Source organism: Mytilus galloprovincialis, chromosome 6 (assembly GCF_965363235.1).
Source record: "Mytilus galloprovincialis chromosome 6, xbMytGall1.hap1.1, whole genome shotgun sequence".
Taxonomy (NCBI): domain Eukaryota; kingdom Metazoa; phylum Mollusca; class Bivalvia; order Mytilida; family Mytilidae; genus Mytilus; species Mytilus galloprovincialis.
The window spans coordinates 65,992,343-66,001,322 of NC_134843.1; the positions used below are offsets into that span (position 1 = coordinate 65,992,343).

At 32.7% G+C, this 8,980-nt stretch overlaps 1 long non-coding RNA gene across 1 annotated transcript; it reads right to left on the reverse strand.

Moving 5' to 3' along the window:
• Positions 1-608: 608 nt before the first annotated feature.
• Positions 609-8,893, reverse strand: LOC143078265 (uncharacterized). The gene is made up of 4 exons (XR_012979140.1): positions 8,785-8,893; positions 8,128-8,200; positions 7,496-7,636; positions 609-804 (listed from the first exon to the last, which is right to left on the reverse strand). It is a non-coding gene; the product is annotated as an uncharacterized LOC143078265 (long non-coding RNA).
• Positions 8,894-8,980: the final 87 nt, after the last annotated feature.

Sequence of the window (8,980 nt, forward strand, 5' to 3'; positions counted from 1 at the left end):
TGAACAGAATGTGGCATGCCTAACATGTCACCGAACGCCAACTTTCCTTCTAACCTACGACAGATGGGTAACAGCATAACATAAGAACAAACAATACAAATTCGTTGAAAAAATGCTTTGAATTATCAGTTCGATAAAAAAAAACTCAAAGGAAGAATCACACTTTGGGTAGCAACCCACGGACACAAAACTTCAAAAGACTAGAGTTCAACATACTGGCTTCAACACAATAGACTTCTTTAAACAGCATGCCAAGCTCTTAACTTTTGAAAATGTGCTTCGAGGAATCCTGTATTTCATGCTTAGTAATTGATATTAAACTATAAAAAATAAATGGGACCGATAGAGAAAACATTCAAAGATCACGTTGCCAGTGCCCTTTAAGACACAAAAACAATTATGTACCAAAAATTGACGTCTTCCGATATCATTGCCTAAACTTTTTCCCCTGAGAACTTTTATTACCAATATCATTACCACTAAAAAAAACCGAACACAACACGTTATAAATTTCATGTGTCTCAAACTTCGTCTATAAAAAAAATTGTGTTCCCAAGTCATATAACAATCAAGCTTACTACAAGCAATCTGAAAATTACAACAAAGACTAGCAATTCGATGATTTATTTCTTTATTCAATGATTCTCAGTGCTATATTGTAAAGCAGTTTGTCATAAATTTCACACTTCCACTTTTATTTCCCATAACAGGCCAATGACCAATGTGTTCCTGTAACCTTACAATAACACCGATGTGAAACCTGTTGTCCGTGGTCAAAGCATCTACCATATCTATCTGGGCATTCTACAACACAAAACAAACAATTATTATTGTGAAAAATGGAAAAATCGAAAATTATATAATGAGTTTCCGTTACAATTAAAAAGTACAATCAAAGAAAGAAAAAATGCATATACAAATGACTGTTACCAAAACATCTTTCGAAGAGAAGGGTGGCTGGCTGTTTAATGCCCAGTGGTAAATAAAATGCAAGCTCATTGCGATATGATTATTAAACATGCGTTGTACTAGACCAACTTTTAACGATCTATTTAATTATGTAACAGTCCACAGGGAAAATGTCACCCTACTAAAACAAATAATTCTGACTCAAAGTCGACCAGTCTGTCAGTGCTTTTTTTACACTTAATGTCGCGCGCTTTGCGGAGCGTTCATTGAGGGTAGGTAATTACAATTTTCAGTCATATGATTGACTCGGTCGATATATAGAAATTAACCACTTTCCTTTTGTAAATGTTATAATCATTTAATGTTCTTTTTGTTTTCCGTTTTAATAAATTTGGGTTTACTTCAAGAAAATGATTTTTTTTTTCAACTGAACAAGTACAAAAAATGCGCATGTATTTATATTTTCAAATTTTGCCATTTTTATTTGCTCTATGTTTTTAATATTGCCTACTAACTATTTTTCTCGGCACCAATATTTAGATATAAGCCTCAACATTATCCCAAGAAATATTTTGATTAAACTATATGTATCAAAGTGATATGAAACTTGAAATTGATCAAAAATTAAGCATGTTTTCTATAACTAAATGGCTTTTTGTTAATGTACATATACTTTTTTTCTGAAGATTTTTTTTAAGTTGTCCAAATTGAGAAGAAAGTAACTTTTTTAATTGTTGGATTCCCAGACAATAAATAATTCACCGATATGTTTTTCTGTATGCAGTAACCTCAACGGTTTCATGTGATCGCAATACGCAAGTGAGAATAAACTATATCTTATTGTACATGCTATACACATGCTAACTTCATTATTTATCCTTTTTTATGCCCCATTTATGGGCATTATGTTTTTCGTTTGTCCGTCCGTTTGTCCATCTGTCCGGATTCAGGTTAAAGTTTTTGGTCTTTCATGTTAAAGTGTTTGGTCAATGTAGGTTTTAATGAAGTTAAAGTGCAACCAACTTGAAGGTTAGTACACATGTGTCTGAAGATTCTTTCTAATTTACATGCCAAATAAGAGATTTGACTCCAATTCCACCGAATGATAGTGCGAATTAATTATTTCATAAAAAAAAGTTTTTATAAAATTCTCATTCCCCGGCCCTCTCTCATATCCTCTGTCTTTCTTTTCGAGGCACATCTTATCACTCTCTTACTTAAACTGACATTCTCTCTCTCACTCACTTTTGTCACACACTCTATCTTCACTCATACTCCTCTATGCTCTCGCTCTTCTCTCTCTAACACACTCACTTGGTACTGTCTCTCCATAACACATCCACACACTTAATCAGTCCTCATACTATCTACTATCTCATCCTCTCACACACTCTCTCCTCACTCATACTATGTACCATCTCATCCTCTCCTTACTCATACTATGTACTCTCTCATCCTCTCTCCTCACTCATATTATCTACTCTCATCCTCTCTCCTCACTCACACTATGTACTTTCTCATATTATCTACTCTTTCACCCTTTCTCCTCTTACACACCCACTCCTCATCCACTCTGTCCTCTCTCACACACTTTCCTCTCATCCACTCCACCCTCTCCTCTCATCCACTCTGTCCTCTCACACACTGTTTTTGTCCGCTTTCCCACTGTTTCCTCTCATCCACTCTCTCCTGTCTACTCACACACCCTATCCGCTCACACACTCTGTCCCCTCACACACTCTGTCCCCTCACACACTCTGTCCGCTCAAACACTCTATCCCTACCACACACTCTCTCTCTCTCTCTCTCTCTCTCTCTCTCTACACTCCCTTCCATCCTCACTTTACCCCTACCCCTAATCTAAACTTACTATACCCTTCACCCTCTAAAGCCTTAACCAACTTCTCCATCACTCCCTTCATCTTGTCCACCCTTCGCAAACCTACCCGTAAATGGCCCTAACTATGCTTACCCTTAACAATGCTTTACCCCTCACTATACTTACACGTAAATGCCTAAACAATAACCCTAAACACCCCCTTCCACCAAATTACTACCCTACACGACCCTTAGCCCTTACTCCTATACATGACCACTACTCCTCTCCCAGTGAATGCTCTGTATACGACTGTTTCCCATCCACATGAGAAAAATCATTATGACAGAGATTCAAAATGGCTATGACAGTATAGAGTTCTACTCCGTTAGGGCTGTGGATACCACAGTCCATCGGGGAGGACGCCACTGTCTACCATTGTCTGGGATAGGTTGGTACTCGTCCCTTCAGTTAAACTTCATTAGTTGCGAGTACAACACTATATATAAGAAAATCTATGCTTTTTATTGCAATGAAAATGTCATAATTCACCGGTCTTTTAACATTTAACAATTTGCAATATATACCTGTATGAAGAACCAACTTTTTTGTTTTCATTTGCATATCACTTTTTTTAACACTCTTGACCCTTTTTATGTAAAGGTAGCTTTAAATTTTCTTACATTTTGTATGCACAAAAAAAATCAAATGAGAAGAAATGAAGGGTGCTAACTGTGGCAATCCTTAAGTCGTTGTTAATATATATAACGTAACAAATATACGGCTAATTAACAGATTACACAATGCATGTCAAAATCAGTTCACTTGTAATCATAGTAATCACTGAACTGTAGAAATATCAACATTAATATCTTAAATTTTAATTTATATTATAAGGATTTTTCTAATGAATTAAAAGTGGTTATATATTATTTTTTTTTATCTGACTCTCAAAAACTCTATTGAATAATATCAGCCCCTGTTGTTTCCTATTATCTTTGGTTGGCCTATTTGGTTCAACATATTTGTGATGCTGCAGTTATCTCTTGGTTAACATTTTTTTAATTATAGTTGAATTCAACTGCTCTTGGTTGTATTCGTTTTTCTTGCAATATCTTGTTTATAGCCTTTTAATTCAGCATTATTCGTTGGATATCAGATTTCGTTGATTTCGTGGTTTCATGTGAACCACAAATTAGATGTTCAACACATTATCTATAATTAAATATCCACGAAAATAAATAAATTTACAGTTGTCAGATTTGTGATTTTATCTGTTAGGTCGTTGATTTCCGCTTAATTTATTTCGCACATTGGTTATTTTCAACAGAATATTTTAATCAATAATAAAAATTAATATGATTACTTTATTATGAATTAATCAATAATTGAAATTATTGGTTCTAATTAACACTATTAAGATTAAAAGTTTTACTTTTTTCACAACCAGACAGAAACTTTGCGAACGTTAATGCTTGAGAATGGCAATTTTAAAGGGAAATTAGGTACGAGATAAAACGAAAAATTAAAACGCGTTTTTTTGTTGTTCCATCATTAATGAAAGTCAAATAGTAAAATAATCATTTACTTTTTGCAGCCAGTTTGTGTCAGTTTATCAATCTAAGATAAAAAAAAACCCCAAAAAAACCCAAAAAAAAAAAAAAAAAAAAAAAACCCAAAAAAAAACCACACAATTTGAAACATCGCTGTAAATTGTTCACTTCCAAGTGAATAATTTCGACCTGATTGACACAATCATGTTACCAGCAATTTAACTCCTAAGGCTATGGATGGGTTACGCATACATTTGACGTTTTCAGCTATCAAAGGAAAAGAATGTCAACATTGATAGTGAAACAAAGAGAAATCATTTGGTAAACTGATTCGATCCACAAAAACTCATTCATAATATACAGATAAAACGATGATTAAAATATTTTTATTTTATGATATAAAATCAAACAGACCTAGAAAATTCCAATTGTACGTTTTACCTATCTATATTTATATTTATATCTCGTTACATGACTGTGGGCAGTCAGTGGAGGTCACCTCGATCGTTAGATTGCGTATGGACTGAAATACACACAAAATGTGATACATATTATCGACCCCATGCATCATAAATTGTTTATCTGAAACTTTTTAGAACTTGGCTATATACGTTTTAGTATGTTATAAATCAAATAAAATTATTGTGTTTTAATTTGGATATCCATTTTAGTATTTTATAAATCAAATATAAGAATTTGAGTCAAATCGGTGAACAAGAATTTGACATGTTACGCCCCTTTAACTGTAAAGGTTGTGCGAACTTTCTTAATAAAATGGGCAAAACAACATAATAATGGAATTCTTTGCAAACGAGCTTTTGTACAACAGCTCTAAGATCCTCTAATAGCCGACATTACGAATGTAGATATTTCAAATACGTGTATTTTAATTTTTAATTGAACCTGTAGCCATGTGAATCATGAAATTTTCAAAACTGCAATAGTATCAAAACAGGAAATATTATGTCATTGAATAACAGAGATGGGCATTTTGTACCAAGGAAAACTTGTGCGTGCAAAGCATTATTATTTATTGTTTCATTGCATTTATAGAAAGAGGGGATTTTGTGGGAAATAAATCAAAGATTTTTGTAACAAATCCACAGACTTTATGAAAGAGATTTTTGTTATAAAATTTTGAACAAATATTACTCACTTGATGTGCCAGCATTTTTTGTTTATAAAAAGTCCAAAACAACCTTAAATTCTAAATGACCTCGTGCTGAGTCACTAAAGTCGAGCGCACCCGAAAAGGTGTACTTGAATTGGTCCTATATTTCTCAAGCACCGAATTGCCAAATATGAGAGTACAAGGGGAAGGACTAGGTTGATGATTTTCTATAAAAAAAAATCCTTATGTTTATCATTGAAACACAACAAGGGTGCACAATCCTTAGTTAAATACCTTTGTAACGAGTCATACCAACAGAGAAGAACTGGTGTGTTTTACTACAAATGTTTCAATTTTAAGTGTATTTTTCGAAAGTATTTTCCAAATATAAAAATACAGACCAACTTGATTTAAATCCACAATGCAATAAGCTATTTTCTATGTTCTATTCATTATACTTTAAAACAAAAGGAGGGTTTCTGTAATAATATCAATTGGATTTATAATCCAAAATGTTAAATCTGAACTTTCTAAAAATCGAGAGGGAACTTACATCCATAGATATAAACAGTTTACCAAAGTTTTATGGGAAATCGTGAAAGCAGGTTGTAGCTGATGTACAACATGATGACGACAGACAGACAGACAACAAACAATATACCTGTCGAAAACACAGCCGTTTAAAAATAAATAAAGCTTAAGTCTTGAATCATTGATTAAGTTTGTCTGTCTATATTTTTTTTGGTGAAGCATAAATTATTCTTTTTTCTACTTCCCTCGCCACCTGGTTTTCGCCCACTCTCAATTCACTCCAATCTAACTCCCACTCATGTCAAGGCTTCGATTCCAGAATCGTGTCCACCTAGTGGCATCTTTGAGGGAAGGTGTTTCGGGGATTTGAAACTCACATTTTTTAGACGATCAATGCATTTAAATTGGACATGTGGTTGACCCCCTCCTTTCCCACTATCTCCTGGGTTGAGAACGATTGTCTCATATTACATACAGATTTGTCTAATCGATGGTGAAGGGGTATTTCTTAATTTTGATAAATTAAATATGTTTTAGAGAACTGGAGAGAAACATATTCGGAGTGATATTTGAAAACGTTTCATCATTATATTTAAAGCATGTTTTTAATATAGAATTAATTATCAAATATAAATACCATGATGGGGAGCTTAGTCGGTTTTGAATTAAGGGGTGTAATGTGCGAATCGTCTACATCGGTCAAAGGAAAATTTCGAAAATGTTTACAGAACTGGAGAGAAAGAAAACCTATTTCTACTGATATTTAAAACCTTCCCATCATTATTTAAAGCATATTCTTTATATAAATATCCCTTTGGTATAATAATGATTAAATATGAATACACTGATGGTTTAGAGAACTGGAGAAAACCTATTGCGACTTGATGAAGAGCTAAGTCGATTCTCGAATTGAGGGGTGTAATGTGTGCGAAGTGTCTTCATCGGTCAAAGAAACATTTCGAAAATGTTTACAGAACTGGAGAGAAGCTATTGCTACTGATATTTAAAGCATAATTTTAATGTAAACATCCCTTTGGTAGAATTAATGATTAAATATAAATACAATGATTGAGAGGTTAGTTGATTCTCAAATTGAGGGTGTAATGTGTACGAATCGACTGCATAAGGTAACGGAAAATTGCGAAAATTTGACCTAGATGGTCAAGCGAATATTCTTTTCTACATATCGATGTTAACAACAAGTTAGATTTTTCGAACCAAAAAAGATCAGAACAAAACATTTGTTTTCAAACTGTGAACAAAGCGATATTCGAAGGTATTTGTTAGGGTTTACGAAACAGAGAATATTGGGCAAAAAACATTTAACAAGGAATGGAGATAAAAAGGCAATAAAAAAAGAATAGGTTTTGGTGTGCTAAAATATAAAGAAATAACTAAAGAATTGGATGAAAAGAACAGTGTCCAGAATACAGCTACATGAATCAAGAAATTACAGAACAATGGTTAGAAATAGTTATTTATTTTAAAAATAAAAATAAATGAGCGGGAAAAATGAAAGAAATCAGAAAAAAAAGGACCCCTTTCAAGCCCTAAAAACCAATGAGTTAAACATACGTGTTTTCACTACTGGTGTTCTCCATCCTTGTACGAAACCATTGGAATAAACAGAACATTTCTTTGTCCAGCAACCTTGTTTCCATTCTTGATTGGGGAAATAGCAAACTCCTTTTACACTGCAACCTGGACAACCTTTTACTGGTAAAAATAATATTACCAAAGATTAAAATATCTTAAATAGTCAACAATATTTTTGTAAAAGGAGTACGGATAATAAGGCCCCTTATTTGGCCTAAATATTACTTCATTGAATGTGTGCAAACCAGACTAAGGTACAAGGCATTCAGAAAATAAAACTAATTTTGCACTGATCTATAACATAATTTTCATATTTTGCCAAATTTCTTGATTTTCATTGTTTTTTCATAAAGTTTTTAAAGTATATTCTATATATACTAGAAAAGTATTTGCACACCCAAAGAAACAACTTTATATTTGGTGAGATTATTTCAATATTTATAATAAAGCTTCTCTTAAATTTTTGTGATGTTTCTTGGCTGCGCAGAATGTTTCCACAATGGAAATTAGATGGAAAACTGCATAAATTCTGTAGTTTTTTAAGGCAGCGTGCACATCAGCTGGGTAGTACTTATATTTTAAATTAGCATAATTTTAACTATAATAATTACTTATTCCAGGTATTCCAGACTGAACAATCACTACAACTACCAGTAGAACCAAACCATGTGCCAACATCTTCATCTGCAATACAGGCATGGTTATGAACACAGTTCTAAGATTTTTATAATTTAAAAGACCTTTTTAACGGGAATTTAAGGCCAAAAAGGCAATAATACTATTTCATTGTCTTGTTATTTGTCCCTGAAGATAAATATTATAATAGTAATAAAATGGCCGACGATGGACGCTTCAAAAATTATTCAATATTAAACACAATACATTCATACAGCTAAAAGTCCCATGCTTGTTTCATATGTAAAAAGACAACACTTCAAATTAAAAAAGCGGATCGGAGCAAATTCCATATTACAATCATAACTCTTTCTAAAAGTCAACATAAACTTTTACTTTAGATTGTATTAAACTATAGATGCTTGTTGTCGCAGAACACTTGATCATTATATTAGTGAACACAACAGAATTTCTTTTTTAACAAGTTGAAATTGGCTGTAACAGTTACTGCAACTTCATATTTCGAGATTTTTTAAATGATATATATTAATTATTTCATACGAAAAAACTTTTTAAATTTAATTCGACCATAGAACTTTTTTTAATAGTTACTATAGTAGTAATATTATTATAGAAAACATGTATCTACATACCTGGTACAAATTGAACACGCAACAGTGATGTGTATGCAGCTATCAGGCTTTAAATACAACGACAAATTAAACAGATGTTGACTATCCTTATCTAAACACATTTTTCATATTTATAAAACGCCTGCAAAAAAGGTCTTTACCAACTCATTAGACCTCTTTTTTTAACCTTGCAGCATTTATGTTTGAATGTCATCAC